This window comes from Falco peregrinus, chromosome Z, assembly GCF_023634155.1.
Source record: "Falco peregrinus isolate bFalPer1 chromosome Z, bFalPer1.pri, whole genome shotgun sequence".
NCBI lineage: Eukaryota > Metazoa > Chordata > Aves > Falconiformes > Falconidae > Falco > Falco peregrinus.
The window spans coordinates 18,193,223-18,209,836 of record NC_073739.1 but is presented as its reverse complement, the minus strand read 5'-3'; positions in this window follow the sequence as shown (position 1 = coordinate 18,209,836).

Sequence of the window (16,614 nt, the reverse complement as noted above, 5' to 3'; positions counted from 1 at the left end):
TCAGGACTGGCCATGCTTCCTCTCACAGAAATCGTGGCTCCTGTGCACAGATAAACTTCTACCATCTTCATGAGCAAAAGGCACACTTCTCAAAATACCCAGCAAGCATTTCAGCTGTAAGGAAGGATGTAATTATATGCACTTATTGACAGCTATTAATCTCAGACTCTGCCTTCTCCCCCACAAAACCCCAAAACCAAACACCATCAAAGTGCAAAATTGTCTATACACAAGCATAGAGTTTTGAAAACTGCTTAAAGGTAGAAAAATAACCTAACTTCACTGAAGCACATGGGAATGATTATAAATCAGACATAAATTTTGAAAACAAACCTGCAAATGTATGTAAAGGTAAATTCTGGCCATTTGCTGTGCAATAAAATGCACTGTTAGCCAGGTAATGGAATCATAAAACACTGGTTGTATTTTCCAGACATTTCCAGGAAAGGAAATATAAAACCATTTTGTTTTTTTTAACCAGATTTTCAAATCTTATATTTTTAATAGTTTTTCTTTCAATCAGCTGGCAAAAGAGCTCTAGGAAAAAAGCTGAATTGTGCCTTTCTTCACCATGCAAGTTATTGCAGTGATTTGAACAGAATGACTGATGCTAGTTAGGTAAAACTTAGAATAATTAGCACAAACTGCCAGGGTCAGGCCCATAGAGATCATTAAGTTCAAGAGAAAAAGAGCTATTTTTAATCAAAGGGTAGTATTCACTCTTGATCATGTTGAAGGTGAGGAGTGCTTGCAGCCATCTTCTACAGTACCTGTATTTTATTCAAAACTTATGGTCTTTTGAACTAAACCTTTGAACTGAATTTAAACTAGCAACTAAGTGATTATTTAGTTCATTTGAAATGCCAACTTATTTAAACTACCAGCTCAATAATGAAAAATAATTGCAGGGTTTACAGAAGCACTAACACTTGAAGAAACTATCTTCCAGTTCATGTAAGTCAACTCATCATCCTGCTGTGATTGTCACATCTTTGCACTACAGTTTGTACACCTGGCACACTGAAACAATGTACATTAAGATTGTGTATTTAAAAGATACTGGACTAATTTCAGTAATTCATGACTGAAATACCCTCTTTTACAGTATCTTATGATGTTTTCCACATATTGCATCTCAAAGCTCTGTGTGGGTATTTTTAGCCTGCTATGAATTAATTGCATGCAGACACATGCACCAGCTCACCTATTCAGCAAGTGGCAGCTTAGAGTGAGAAGCATTTGTTTTACTGTAATCTGTGTTAATCTGCAGTGATATTACCTAAGAGAGGGAATATAAACAGGGGTGCTTGGCTTGTTATCTATTGCTTTTTTCAAATAACAACAAAGGACTTTAAACATCTATTGAAAAAAACACTAGAAAGGAGAAGATACAGTATTTTCCCCAAGAGATCAGCTCAGATGTCTGACACCACCTTTAGATAAAATGCAAGAAGTGTACAAAACTTTAGTCGGTAATAATGAAATTTTTGATATAATGAATTTACACTGCATGTCAGCTAAGCTTTTAACTTTTCTGCTGTTCCCAAACGTACATCCACAAAATTTCTCAGGGATCAATTATGTCTCTAGGTTTTTGTTGTTGTTATTTTTCAGGCTAATGCATTTTAATACTACTTTTTAAACATTGTCAGACTAGTTTTTTGTTTAATATTTTCTGAAATGGAATGCAAGAAAAAGTTCAAACTGTGTAGTTACAGTACTAAACTGGGAGAGAGAATTCAACTGTTTTGTAGTATCACAGTTTTGGATATTTTTTTTAAATTGGGAATGCCACCTAGCAAAAGCATTCTAGTGCTAAAACAGATTCATAATTCAGCTTATCTCATTTTAGTCATTACTGATGTTTATAGTGAAAAACTCTGGTCTCATAGAACAAAAAATGGGTCAAGAGTAACAGTGAAGGACTAGAGGAACTACTCTACGCTACAGATCATTTTTTAATATCAAGCCTTACTTCACACAAATTTTAGCTTTTATTTTCCTTTTATTACACCATATAAAAATAACCTTAGTGCTATAGCTCCCTTTACAACCCGAGAACAGCTTTTTGAAGAGGCCACAGAATCTTTTAGGACCCAATTTGAAATTCACTGCACTGAATGGAAAGGTTTTAACTTGAGTTAGCCAAAGCATGGAGCTGCAGGAGGTTCAGTATGGGATCTAGACTGGTCCTGACTGTACCCAAGCCTTTCCTCTGTGTGAGTGACTGTGAAAAGCACCTTTGATTCAATCGCTTATGAATGTAAGAGGGAGAGCAGTACAGAGAGTGAAGAACAGTGAGAGTGTCAGGATGCTTAGAAGTCAGTCATGCCTCTGATTTTTGTACCACTTGACATTGCAAACCAACAGACTCTGACAGTCACATCCTGCCTGCCTCCTTGCCGTACTTGCTTCAGGAATTGTCACCCTGTACAAGTACATAGACCAGGAGGAGGAGAATAGCACAGAGCAAAATAGTTCCTGCTTTAACATTCACACTGGAATAATGAGAAAATTTAGCTGAGCAGGGGGAGACCAGATTTTCAGCAGCTTTTGGTGAAGAAAACTACCAAGACACAGGAAAACTGCTGACTAGAAAAAGGATACTCTTCAAAGTTTAAGAAAGGTAATAAAAAGTGTAGAAGACAATAACTGAAATGCCTGCTTTGGCACTGTGAAACATAAAGGGCATTTCTTATTGATTTTACAGAAAAAGTGCTGAGGAACACATCTTGTTCACATTTATTCTAGGAAAATTCCAGTGACTTTTGGAGGAACAAAACCAGTTCTTTTCCAGGGAAATGTTCCATGATTCTATAACAACTGAGGATTTCAGTAAGTATGGTTTTACTTCAGTAGGTTTTAGAACCGTCCTTTAGATTTTGCAGAGCAGATATACAATTTTTAAAGAATCTTTTTTTCTCAGTTTCTATAAAATGATTAAAACCCAGTGATAAACCATTATATACATAAACAGAGACAGGACTAACCCTGTGTTTTGGTTCAAATCAGTATTTCAAAAGCCATCTATATGGTTTCTAAAGAGAAGAAAAATACATGTATATTTTCAAACATTAAAATACACACTCGAGATGAAAATTTACCAACTCAGTTCTTGTAAGGTTCCCTCAACTCCCATTAAAATCAAAGGGACACGTGCTTAAACACTTTCCAGGAGAGAGACATTTTCTTAAATTAGTCATAATGAAAATGAATTCATTTTGGTCTACTTCCCAGTATTCCCCTAGAGTCACAGTTTTTATATTTCCCTCTCAACTGTAGTCTGGGTGAGATCTTGTGCCTGGAGTTTTTGAGCTATAAGTTTTTGTAGGCAATAAAGCCTATTTCTGCTTGGCACAACTTCTTGCTTTGCTAGATTGGCCCTAAGGAAGGAAAAAAACTGTGCCACAACACTAGAATTAATGTTTTCAGGAGACCATGTGCATGCATATCACCCTGAAAGAGAGCAACTGATGTCCCAAAGTTTTTTAACTTCTGTGTACCAGCTATAAGGTGGTAAATCTAATTCATTAACAAAAATACAGCACCTCTAGGAAAAATGATACAGGAACAGTACTGCCATCTTGCTGGAAGAACAAAATAATGTGATTTGTGTTTCTCTACATTGTTTAGATAGCCTAGAATTATCAGAATTAAGAACGGTAATAACCTGGTAATTAATAGTAATTCCTTTTATCTCTGTGGAAATGGCATTACAGAAGCATCACTGACCTAGAATTTTTTTCACGAGTTCTACAGCTATTGTCAGTATATTTCTAATTACCCTTACAGTCACCCAAACTATTTCAGAGCAGTTACTGAGATGATGCCAAAGAACCCTGGATCATCCTATTTTCTTTATCAACTGATTGAAAGGTCAGAACTGTCACAAAAATTTAACCATAATGTGACAAGCAGGGTACATTGAAGAAGTAATTAGAACTATCATCTGCCACTTGATAACTTTTGGGAATATGAATGTAGGCAAATGGGCAGAATTAAAAAAAAGAAAGCAAAGTTGTTACTGCTTCAGACTGCCCATCTGTAATAAAAACTGCAATTAAAAAATATAGCAAAAAGCAAAGTTGTTAAAAAAAATGCAAAGCAACCACCTTTGTTGCTTGACCTGTCTATTAATTGCTGTTATCATCAGTGTTTTACATGCCTTCTCCACATAAGTGGGGAGAATGAAGTCTTAGAGGTTCAGGGAGTAGCTGGTGGAAGTTTTAGTTTGATCCTAGGTTTTTCATTCTTTTTCTTCCATCCCTGTGCAACATGTAAATGCCATTTCACTGCTTGCAGAGCAGTGAGCCAGGACCATCTTTGCTGGAGCAGGCATTGGGTGCTGGGCCCGAAGGCAGGTGACAGGGCTGTGCTGACTCCTGACCAGGCATGTCAGGAGCTGAAGGACCACATACCTCTGCATGGTCCCTTGGGAACTATGGGGAACAGGTAAAAGTTAATGTGTTAGTAAACCCAGAGAAGATAAAACTGTGAGGTTGGCTAAAACTGCCTTTCCATCTCCCATGCCCATTTTTTGGGCCGATGACAGCTAATCAAGGGCAGGTCTCCTGATTGCGGTAACAACTAAAGAAGTTTCTGCTGAGAGTGGTAGTGATTCACTGCAGGACTCTCAAGGCCACATGGCTGCTGTCACCTAGACAACCTACCCTTCTGAAACTTTTTTCAGTGTTTGGATGAAGATTACCTTCACTAGGACTGTTTTACCACTTTAGAAAAAGACAACCAAATACTGAGTGTTTATATTCTCCTAGAAACAGATCTTCCTCTCAGTCATTTGGAAAAGTTCTGCCTAAAAGGTAGCTGAAGGGAACATCAGAAAAGACCATAAAGTACCCCATCAGCTAACCTGCACGAGTGAAATTAAATACTCAGTATAGGCGTTTGTGAGTGAACATGTAGTAGGAGAAAATAGTAGCAAGAAGAACAGAAATGGCACACAAACAAAAGGTCTGTCATGTTTCTTTTGCTTTTAAAAGGTTCCAGTTTCACCACTTTATCAGCTCCTTGCCTTTGCACTTTTCCACCTCAGTTCTCTCCCTCTTACTACTTGGTCACTCTGTTCCCCCCTTCGCTTCTCTTTGCTGTCCTTTTTCATCTGGAAAGCCCCAGGATGCTCAGGACTTGCCCATGAATCCCTGAGTAGGACTTCAAGCTGTCTCCAGCACTGCAGCCTGAACGGTTCCAGTTTAAAAATGCTCAGCAGGCAGCTTTGCAGATCCCACAGCTCCAAGGGACCCTCCCAGTACCGGTGCCAGTGAATATTAACATTTAATATAGTGTGTATGTCATAGAAATATGTTATGCCTACAGAAACTATAATAGTATGTTTGCTGTTTCACTTGCCATGTTTTGGATAACAAGATAAAGGGATTCAGTACTTGTAAAGTTAAAGTGATTGTGTATTAGCTGGACTTAGCAATGCTATGCCTATGATTTAGCTATGCGTGCATGGATTGACTTCATGCAGCTTCTTTCAAGCACTTCTACTGCAATGTGTGTTTCTTCATTTAAACTCTTTAAAGGTTGCTATGGCCATGATAAATACCAGGAGTTGTTAAAAAACCTGTAACACATGCCTAGCTTCATAGCTGTTGCTTCCCAAGGCAGTCCCATTTCATGAAATGCAGGCCTGCAGTGTTTATATTTGGACTTTTCAGACTCTTTTAAGATATAGAACATCTTTTAATACAAGTTGTCTTGCTAACACTTTGCCTTCCCTACATGACCACATAGATCAGACCTTCCATTTAAAAATGGCAAATATTTTTTCAGAGCTGTTTTAAAAAAAGGGAAAATTACTTTTTTTAAAAAAATACTTATTAAAAAAAGGATGGATTTCATTGAAATGAGAAAAAGCTGGAATATGTAATCCCCTAGATCTCTGCAAGCCCTGGCCACTGCTAGTAAGCCATATGGAACATCTCCGATTTAATTTTATCAACAATAAAAAATTGCTTTCTAAGAGAAATTCCTTCCAAGAAAGAAAAGGTTAAGTGGTTTGATCTCAGCTTTTATCTACAGTGACAAAACTTTACATTGCCCTCTGTCTCCAAAACTGGCGCTGCTAGCCAGGAGAGGAGTTACCCATGAATGGGAGGTATTCACCAGGAAGCTCTAAATCACCCAAACAGTAGATTCTGCCTACTTGTGTCCTATGCCATTTCTGGAAAAAAAAAATCTGTTCCTGGCAATCCTGCCATGTTGTATGAGCCTAGCAAGGCTGATTGCTGATGTCGTACATTAGAACAGCCATTACGCTTCCCTCATTCATGCTAGCTTCCTGGCAGCCCCTGTATCAAGAGATCACAGCACTAACTGAACTGTGAGTCCTTCTTTTTTCCTTTGAGTGTCTCTTCACATTTGGTGAACAGACTACCCTGACTGTGTGCTTTGTCTCATCCTAGTTAGGCATACATCCAGAGAAGCCCAAAAAATTACATCAGTGAGACATTAAATGAGTTATTTGCATTATGTGTGTGATCTTGTTTTATCTGCTGAATAAGTGGTTAAGATCATACCACAAACATGCCTGAAGATGACTTTTTTATTTACTTTTCATTATAGCAGTTCTAGTATTTTAAATTATTATAATAACAGTTAAGAGAAAAATGTTACAGAGTTAGTCACTCTACATGGAGAATTTATATAGCCTATGACTTGTTGAGGCTCTTTTTTTTGATATACTAAATATTTTGCAGCTTAATCACTCATGCATAATGTGAGAACATATAGCGGTCACTCTCTAAGAATGTAAGTACACATTGCTATCCAACATATGAGTTTAGAGCTGAAGTGGGATTCTTGTTGAACTACACACACAGGGTAACCGGAGTCCTTTTATCTATGATACCTTATACATTTCCTCTCATAGTTTTTTCACACTTCCCTTTCCACCAAGCCATGGATTTTGCCCCTGATTTTCCTTTGTGGAACAGAAAACGTGAATCTGGGGAAAAAATCTGCTTGTTGGACAAGGTGATAATGAATCTCAACATGGCAGTTTCCTGTTGAATGTATTGATTACTGCTACTGCCCATTCACTATAGAGTGTCATACAATGGCTGTTACAGTTTTCACAGCTCTCAGTCTAATTATATGGTCTTTGATTTTCAAATACAACGGAATTCTGGTAGCAGTTGCCTTATTATAATAGCCCTTTTTATTTGCTTCAGGATTTAAATTCTTTACTTCTTGATCAAAGGGCACTTTCTATTATACTTCAGAGAACAGTGGGTTATGTAAGAGGTAGTTCTTATTCCTGAAAACTACTTTATTTGGAGAAATACAAATTTCTTATGAAGTCTCTGGTGCCACAGACCTTGTATGAACTTTGCTCAGTTTAGACAATTAATTTCAGAGCAGAAGTTAAATGAAAAGGAGCATGATCAAACAGTTAAAATGTTAAACTTAGCTTACTGCTCTTGCTTTTAGGATAGAGAGCCCATGTTTGTGATCTGTAAATGAGTCATGGCATGTATGTTCTTCAGTTTCTTGATCTGCAGTGAAAAAGTCAAAGACCTTCTATATGCCTTATGAGTGTTGAAGGGCCTACATTTACAGAAGCTCAAACCAGCACTCCAAAAATAAGCCTGGCCTTGCGTTTTATCCAGTGTGGGTTCAAAATTGTGGAAAAAAAAATTCTGACTCTGTACCTAGAATACACTGAAATGGTTTTCAAGTTCATTAGAAACTAATCCAAGATTTCCCAAAATTTGGACACATGCCTGCTTAAAACTTGGCAAATCTTTCAGGATTCAGAAGGCAGAAGAATAGCTGAGAGTGAAACAAAAAGTTAAAAGCTCAGGATTTCATCTGCTTTATGTTTATCGTGACAGACAAAAAAAACCCCACATTCGTAAGTGAAGTGGAAAGCTGTGATCTAAATGCCAGCTCACCTTGTGTGCTGCTTCAGCACATGTCATATGCCTTTGAGTCTCAGGAAGTAAAACCCAGAAGTAACCAGTTAAACTCAGAAATCACCCTTTTCATCTAATTATTTTAATTGGACTCATCTTAGCTATGATTTACATATGCATAATGGTAAGTTAAATAAGTGCAATAAAACACTGGAGAGAAATCATTGCCTAATTCAAATCCCCATTGACACAAGCAGTGCTATGCTTCAGCTTTAGCTCTTTCATGTCTGTTTTGACTCTTGGATTTCAACATGCATTGGAAAAGAAAGCACTATACATTCTCTCAACACTTCTGGGTGAAATGACTTGTTATACATTATGTAGAGTCATCCATTTACTTACATACAAGTCTATATACTTATGTTAACCCCATAAAGGGCTTAATTTCTCCAGCATGGTAAACAGAAGGCAAAAAGTTAAACTCCTGTTACCAGTAGCCAGAACATCTGCAGCTGCTACCTGAAATTCCACTTCTGTGTTTAATAGTTATTGAGAGAGCCTTTCAGAATATGGGCTCATCTAATTGGTCTCAGGTGCCTTATTCCCTGGAGGGCAGGTAGAACAAAGAGAGTGGCAGGTGAAAAGGAAACAGCATGAGTTTCTTCTATTTAGGCTTTAAGCCATCAAAGATCTGTTGGCTGTGATTAAGCTCTGTGCTGCAAGAAGTTCACTGATTTTGGGGGGCTAGCTGGCCAAAGGTAGTTCTCATTCTTTTCTAGAGAGCTGGTTATAGATCCCCTATGTGGTATCTCTTTGCTGCAAAGTAGCACCTAGATAACACCTAGAAGGGCCTGGGCTTGACCACAAAAGTTTGAGCATCAGAGGATTATTGCAGGAAGCCAGAGCCCTGCAGAAACTGGAGGCTGGTCAGGATGTCCTCCATACCAATTATAACAGGAGCGTCAGAACTGCTGTTCTTGACGAGGTATGCCTTCCATGTGTCTTGCAGAAGTGAAGTAACAAAATTTTGAGAAAAAGGTAGACTTTTGGTTGGCTTCTGTTAGTGTCCCAGCCAGCACTTATTCCTAGTCTTTGGTCTGGTATAGATTAGGCCAATAACAAGGGTGCCTGTTTCATCAGAACGTGTTAATCTTGACAGACTTTAGCCTGACTTAGTAGTATGCAACATGGAGCTGAAACTAGAATTTTGCCTGCTAAAATTAGAAGTTTGAGGGCATGTTTGAAAGAAAGAGTTGGAACGGGGATGACATCAACAACAACAGCTAGGTCTAAGTTTTACATAGTCTTAACTGAGGATTTTCCAAATACCTTTTACTCAGTATGAACTTTCATTAGGAGACTAGACACTGTAGGTTTATAAACTCATTTTTTTAATGAAGAAAAAAGAGCAGAAATAAAAAAATGCATGAAAAGCTCTTACTCTCCCTTGCCTAGACCCTGGGCCCCTCACACTTTGCTGCATATCCTGGAGATGTTTCAATGTAAAGAAAATTCAGAGTTGCTCCAGAGAAGTCCTACCCATCCTGAAAACAAGGGAATGTCTTTTGAGTTTTCAGATATTTGTGTGCATCCCTGTACTCTCATCTTTCCTGATAATTACATGAAATCTTTGAAATGGCAGAGAATTCCACTTTTATTAAAGAAAGGCTCAGGTACCCAATGCACTATAGGGATCTGACCTCTAAGTGAAGACACTCTGCATGTAAATATCTGCTTTCTTTGTTATAAAGTTCTTAAAATTGTTTGCTTTGTGCACACAGTTGTGTGTTTTGTGGTGCCTTAGAGAAAATAGGCATTGTTTGGGAAACAGAAATATATCTTCAGAGCAGTCAAAAGCATCCTCAAGAATTTACATGTTTGCAATGCCAGAGATTTATTTGGCTGAACAGAGACTCAAGCATCAATTTCAGATATGAAAAAAAAAATTCTCCAGCTGTTGTCACATCTGTTATCAGGACCTACTGCCATGTCAGTGAATACATTTAGGCAATTGTTACAAGAAGCCACCTTTGGCTCTTTGTGCCTACGGGAAAGAGGGATCCATTAGAAGCTGTGAAACATTAATCTTTCGATGCAGAACATCAAAAATGGATTTCAATCTTAATGGAAGATAGGATACTTGGATATCAAAATCAGAGTGAGAAAAAAAATACTGCAGTACTAAAACAATGTGCAGGTGAATTCGTTTGGAAACTTAAACACAGGAAAATTTATGTGAAGTCACTTTGAGCAATAGAATGACATGCCTTCAGCTGACAACAAAAAGACTCCTGTGTATAAACTGACATGTGTCACTGATTTAAATGTATACCTGTTTGTTCTAGCTGGTAAAGAATTCTCAAGGGCTTTTGTGTAACATTTTAATGTTTCTTGACATATATATACCATTCTTACAAATTCGGTCTTGGAGCAGTAGGTAAAGTGAGAAGTAAGGGAGCTCTCTGAGAATAACTTGATAAGTGCCTGTGGAAGTATAATATTCACCTTATAAAAGGACAATATTTTGTGATAGGAACAACTAGTTTTAAAAGTATGTATGTTTAAAAATACTTTTTAAATAGTTAAGATTTTAAAAGAGACTTTTAATGTTACAGTTTTGTAAAAAACTTCTAGAGAGAAGCAGAGATACACAATATATTGCACACCTTCTATACAAGTCTGTAACAGGCTGGATAGCTTTCACGCCTGCGGTTGTTAGAAAATCTTTCCAATTGCTTAATCAGTAAAGAATACCAACACAAACAACTCTCTTCGATGATTTTCTTTTCAGGTCACTTCTTTCGTCACGGATTTGCATTTGGCATCTTTCTTACTGTATGTTCAGTGCACTAGTCAAACAAATGTAGTGCCACAGCCATCATAAAAAGTCATCAAACATTCCAAGCTGAACAAATTGGTTTGCACCTGCCAAATACTGCACAATTGTTATTTTGATACATTGTGCATTAAAGCAAAATCCATCAACAGAAGAGCTTAAGAGGAAACAAAAAGTCTTATCTTCTGGAGACACCTAAAAGACCAGCCATAGTGGTGGTGAAATTTCTGTGTCATGATTTAATTTAAAAAGAACATTGTCTTACCCTTTCAGTACTAGATTTTAAGTCAGATAGTCTTCTGAAAAGATAGAGTTAGTAGTCCAGATAATAAAACTGCTGTTACAGCTGTTTTTCTTGTGCTGTTATTTCTGTACCTTAGTACTTCATCTGGGGACTGAGGCCCTCCTCACGGTGTGCACTGTCTATATATCAAATAAACTGATAGTCTTAGTTCCAAGAAGAGGGCTGCTATCTGTGAAGATCAGGAAGGACAGAAGCACAAAGAAAACTTATCAAAAGTTTTACACTGAACAGACCTTTCCCTTTCCTTCTTCCTGGACTGTCTCTTCTTCAATGAGGTACTGTTTTCTATGTTATTTTTACTCACTTCCATCTTCAAGTCCCAAATTCTAATCACCATCCTTCCTTTTGAAAACGAAAGTGGAATGCAGTTTCTACTGGAGACTGTAAATCCATTTTTGCTGCAGGATTGATACAGCAAACTTCCATCCTCCAGAAACACTTGCTGCGCTATTTTAGACTTCTTAATACAACATTCAAAAAGTGAAAGGTCCTAAGGTTTTCTTAAATATGTGCATGTATGTGCAATCTATCCTTACACTTAGCTGGACGCTTCTTTGATGTGTGTGCAATGTGGAGCTGATATAATATTTCGTAGCTGTTTGTCTTGGTGGTTTTAAGGCAGCCTTGCTGTATGATTACAGCAAACCCATCAGCTTTACCAGTAAGAATTTTCCCTTAACCCTCAGTAAAATGAGAATCCTTACTTTTCAGAAGGTGAAGGATTTGTGTTTCACTACTTATTATTGTGCTGGTATTTCAAATGGGAGACTGCATGTCCAGAAATCCTAGGCAAATGATCCAGAAAATGGTAGGGCACATAAAATGACAAATAGCATGTTTTCCTGCTGCAGATGCAAAACATCTAGGCCAGTTCATAAAAATTCCTACTGCACAGTGAGCTCTTAGGAGTATGAACTATGGTAAGTGTAATTCTGGCTTTCCTCAGCAGGACTCCAATCTGGAAGGGGGCTTTTAGGTACTATGATCATATAAGGTGCAAGACATAATAATGTGAGTTTTTCCTTCCTTTGTAATAAAAAGGCGGATCCTCACTGTACTATCAAATGGAGGATGCCTGCTTTACCATACATTAGCTTGCCCCCATAGTATCAGTGGAGTTAAAAGAGAAAAACTGAAGGGGGATGAACATCAGACTTTGTTCAGAAATCTGTTGTCCTAGGTTGTTTGGAACTGGTGCAGTGAAACTGCAAAGAACACTTTGTGTGGCTGTAGCAGTTTTCAGTTATATTTCAAAAACATCAAAGGTAACATGTCTTGTATTTCTCCTTTGGACCTGGAGATTGAGATAATAAAAATTAGATGTGTTTCTTTTAACTTTCTGCGTGGCTGGGCTCACTTCTTATGGAAGCTTAGTGTTAATGAATAGGTTAAGTACAGTTGGAAATTAGCCTTCCCCCCCAAAAGCTCACTTGAATCAAGGTATTTTTCAGATTTTTAAAGTTAAACTGCTTTTCTTCAGCACTTGAACAATCACAGGTGCTTCTGAATAGTCAGTGCAAACAGAAAAAAGTTGCCGTTTCACTTTGCTCATTTGATTTTCTTTCTTGCGTCTTGGCAAAATGTGCCAGTGTGGATTTCTCTAACAGCAGCCTCCGAAGTGCTCCTACTTATGTGTCAAATTCTTCATGGTTGGTATATCTTCATAAGACAGAAACACAGCATAATAATCCTATTTTTAAATAGAACAGATTTTTGCAGTGTTACAAACAACACAATAGCACAAGCTCTGTGCTTGATTGTGTTAATTATATGAATATTGTTAAAACAATTTCCACTTCATACTTAAAATATTCATGTGCCTGTGTCTTCTGTAAAACATCTTCATTGCCTCTTTCTTGCCTTGCTGTTGACTGCTGCTAAAGATCTTTCTGTAGGACTTACATTCAGAACTTCAGTTAGCCAGAGAAGCAGTCCCACCATGATGAAGTTGGCTATGACCCAGAAAATAAACATTATTTTGTCTTTAGAGTACATTCATCTTTCACTTACCAATCCAACAAGTATCCCTAACTGTCTGATGTAAGTGCTCCTTTAAACAACCAGTTTTTATGGCAGAGAGAAATCATTTCCCTAGAAACCCAGTGCAACCAGTACCATATACAGGTGAATGTGTATTTGTGCCTTCTGTATTTGTGGTGCAAGAAGTTGCATGTTTTCATCAAACTTGGAGGTGCACATGGGAAAAGTAAGAAAAAGCCCCAGTCTTTCTTTCAGTCCTATCCAAGATCAGCATTTCTTCTGAAACAATTTCCTTTTGTGTGTAATTGCCAGACACAGACATAGGCGTTGCATGGAAAGTACCGTGGTTAATTCAGTGGTATTCTCTGCCAAGGAGCCAGAGGGAGATCCGAGAGATGTAGGAACTGGTGTGGAGGAACAAGGCTTCTTTGTACCCTGAGACTCAAGTGCATCCTGTAATAGCAGTGGTAGGTTCATGGCCCTAGGAGAAGCAAACTCCCTCTTTCTAATGACCACCTCTGTGTCACCCATGGTGCAATTGAAGAGGTCATTTTCTCCATGGCTCTTACTTTCAGATGAAATTTTCTTTATTTTATCATAAGCAGAATCTGTTTTTGTTTTCACAACATGAACACCCAATTTTGATTGCAAGCAGCTGTTGCCATCTGATCAGGGATGTATTACAAATATTTTAGCAAATGTTTCTCCTGCTTCTCTTTTTCCCCTAAGACTCCAACGAAGTTGATGCGTGACTGGGAAATCTATTCATATGTGAAGAAATTCGCTGTGTCGACCTCCAGACTTCAGGCAATACCATTTCACAAGCACGTACATCAAATGGCACCTGTTAGAGTTTAAACTTTGTTCCCTAAAACCTTGGTAAGAGATGGTAAGAGAGGTGTGTGGTTTACTCTGTGAAGCTTGGAGGTGATGAGGAAGTTCAGTCCCTGTTGACTAAACCTGAAACCAAAAGAGCACTGCAAGTGTGAAGCTAGACCTTCACTGTGTCCTTCCCCACGTGCTCCACTGAGAACAGTGGTGTTTAAATCACTGAGATGTGATAATACCCCAGAAACAGGCTCTTCAGAAGTATTACGAGTGCCAGAAAATATTTTCTGCTGTAGTTCAAGGTCAGGGAGCCTTAATCTCTTTGGGGGAGAATAAGAGGTTGTTTAAACAAAGTCCCTAACTCAGATCAATAGGGAAAAGAACAACTTACAGCAACAGAGCTCTGAATCCCTGGTTTTAATTTGATTCATCATTTTCTTAACTATGAAAATGACATCACTGGGACAAAAACTGCTTGTTCCATTCATGCTGTTACTCTTCAAAGTGAATAAGGTGAGCAAGACATGAATGGTCCCACTATACTATGGAATAGATGCCATTTACATATACTATATTTAAATTCAGATCCAAATTCTGCCCTAGTATATGCTCAGGTTCTGATTCAAAGGTGGAAATCTACTCCATAATTGTTTGGTTACTATGTACTTTCAGTGGGAAGTAAATCAGAAAACTTTGTTACACAGAAAGAGTGTATTTTTTGATATGGTGTGTACAGCAAAATCCAGCAACATGTCTCGTATCTCCACATCAGGTCTGCAGATTATCAGCTCCCAGCAAGTCCAGCAGAGATGGTAGATGCTGACCTCTTCCTAGAAAATACTCTGTGTTGTCCAGAATACTGACTGAATGGCAAACATAAGCGTCCAGTGGTTCATTTGATGTCCCTAGGCAGTTTGCTGCAAGATTAGTTTCAAGTTTTAATGAAAATAAGTGGTAATGATCTAATGGGCTTTTTAATCAGAAAATGTACAGTCCTTCAGCACATTCCACTTGAGTCCTGGGTGACTGAAAAGCAAATCAGAACAACCACTGATGAACACAGAGATACTCGTTCTGATTATTCTACGAACTTGTAGAGCTTTATATTGCATACCATAAACACTGTATCACAATTTTTCTAGGCGTTTGTGGCCAAACACTGTAAATACACACAGGACATGTATAGCAATGCTGTAATCATCTACATGTACATCTGATGGTGTGTGTCGCTAATATCAGGAAATAACCAGTTAAAAAAATATGTGTGTGTGCACAACACTTTTGCGTCTTCTAATATGACTGATCAAGGGTACAGGCTGGATCCTGATTCCTTGGTCTCCATGTGTAACTTCTGTTTACTTTAGCAATCAGAGGCTATTTCTATGGTAGGTTGCTCCAAGCATAAGGTGTTATACCCACTTACTGCAGAAGTAAAAGCTACCCATGCTCTCATGTGCTTTTTCTCAAGCTGCTCTCTCTCGTTTCTAATTCTAATGTGAATGATTCACATTAGAAACATTGCCCTCGTGTTTTTTTCTTCATGCTTTTAATTTCTTTTGTTGCTGCACTGTTCAGAGGATACAAAAAGGTTAAGAGTGTTGTACTTATTAGATTTGATCATATAAAGCAATATTGCTAATAAAGATCCCAGACAACTCTGAAGTGTAAGATTATTTCTGATGTTTACTGTTAAAAAGCCTAATCCCTTTCCCCTTGGTAGCGCTGCAGTAACCTGAAGTTCCACAATGAGTTTTTTGAATTTTTTAAAATTTTACAGCCTGGTAAACTCTCTGATAGATTCTTTATCACTCCAGGTAAACTGAAAAGCTTGTGTTCATGACATAAAATGTTATTGAACATGTTTAATGAAGTTTCACAACACACAAAAAAAAGAAATTTAGTAATAAAATACAAAACAATGGAGAGAAGAAGCAATATGAAACGTGAAAAAGGCTTCCAGGACACCATTCTAACACTTCTAGGAAAAAAATGCTTCTAGTCTCCTCTTTCTAAATGCAACACTTTTATCAAAGACTGAAAAATAAATATGCAGCTAAATAACATAACTCAGAAAAGTGATTTTCATGGCTGTGCAGACAACAGAGACCAATGTATGGAGTATAGACAGTTCTGGTGTCTGAATAACCTCCTTGAAAACAAAGTTCAAAGCAGTATGAAAGAGACAGAGCTCTCTCAAGAACAATAATGAGAAAATATCATAAGATGTCGCATGGCTTGAAACATGCTCAGCTGTAAATTAAACCATTAACCAGGAAGCTTTCATGGAAGAAAAATCATACAGTTACAGTTCATATATAGTCTGAACTCTAACTTTGTTTCCTTTTTACCAGGAAATAGTTTTTTATGTGCTATTTTATACAGACTGCACAATAGCTAATTAATATTTAATGCAGCATGAACCCTTTAATGATGATAGACTTTATCTTGTGCACTTGGACTTGTGCTGCAGAAGATTCCCTTTGGTTTTCTTTGCATGACAGGGTTCTAGAAAAATAAGAATCTCCGCTTTTCTTGAAAGAGTAGTTTTAGCTGACTGCCCTGTCAAAACAGGGCTTGAAAAATGTAAACCAATACACAGTAGGCTATTTCTGCTACTGCATTTTTCTTACAGATGGCTGGAAAGAAAGGGAACAGGCCAATAAATGACTTATACGCAAATATGTAGAAATGAATGCACCCAAGCTCTTTAGTCACAAACCAGTTACATTTGCAGTTAACTAAAAATAATCTTCCTGGTTATTTCTCCAAATCTGTAGGCTGGATCC